Source organism: Tupaia chinensis, unplaced genomic scaffold (genome assembly GCF_000334495.1).
Source record: "Tupaia chinensis unplaced genomic scaffold, TupChi_1.0 Scaffold000201_1, whole genome shotgun sequence".
Taxonomy (NCBI): Eukaryota; Metazoa; Chordata; class Mammalia; order Scandentia; family Tupaiidae; genus Tupaia; species Tupaia belangeri.
The window spans coordinates 2,298,578-2,299,746 of record NW_006159676.1 but is presented as its reverse complement, the minus strand read 5'-3'; positions in this window follow the sequence as shown (position 1 = coordinate 2,299,746).

Here is a 1,169-nt window from a genome sequence, read left to right as displayed (position 1 = left end):
GATCAGGGGGCGCTGGGGGCGGCTGGGAGGGGACGCGTTCCCGCTGGCTGCTGTTACAGGACACCCCGTCCTGGTGGCCCCGTCCCCACCAGCGCAGCCTCCTGACCCGTCCCCTCCCAGCTGTGCGCTTAGACCTTTCTGAATGAAGCCAGAGCTCCCTGCAGACCCTCCGTACCTGCACCTGGCTCCTCCCCGATCCCTAGATCTCCGCAGAACCTCCTCCTCACCCCCCTGCACGAACCTGGGGCGTCCAAGAGTTCCGAGAGGGACCAGCAGATGGCATAATGGCTATGTCACTGGTCTCCCACATAGTCGACGGCGGTTCGAGTCCTGACCCCAAGGCTGGACTGAAACTCATGCTGGGTGCGTGCGCATGCGCGTCCAAGATCCCGAGAGGAGAAGGACCGGCAGGTGGTGTGGTGGTTAAGGGCACTGGACTCCCACATGGCCCACCAAGTTCGAGTCCTGGACCTGGTAGCTTGCTTTCTCACATTCCCTCGATCTGTCTCACTCTGTCCTTCTCTGGTCAAAATTAAAATAAGTACATAAAGAAATAAAGTTAAATAAAATAATTCTTTAAGAAAACAACAACAACAACAAAAGGGACCAGCAGTTAGCGTCATGGCTATGTCGCTGGACTCCCATGTAGTCGACCACGGTTCGAGTCCCGGACCTGGTGGTTTAAACTCACACCGGGTGCGTGTGCGTGCATGCCCAAGATCCTGAGAGGAGAATGGAGGAGAAGGGATTGCGGTGTGGCCATCCCCCGGGGGGTGATTTCTCGCTTTCTGTCTCTCTCTGTCTGTCTGGTGAGCACACATGCCCTACAGTAAAACCCTCTCTCTCAAAAAATAAAAAGTTCCAAGAAAATACAGATTCTTGGTCCAGCAAGTGGCATGGTGGTTAAGGCACTGGACCCCACATGCTGATGGTGGCTCAAATCCCAGACCCGGTGATTGCTTTCTTGCATTCCCTTTTCCTCTCTGTCTCTCTCTGTTCAAATTAAAACATAGTAACAAATGGAAATATATAGTTTTTGGTTTTTGGTAGCGGTTTTTCCTTTAGGGTGCATGAGCTTGCTAGGGAGAGAATGAGACAGAGACAAGAGAGACAGAAAGCGAGAAATCACCCCCCAGGAGGGATGGCCACGCCGCAATCCCTTCTCCTCC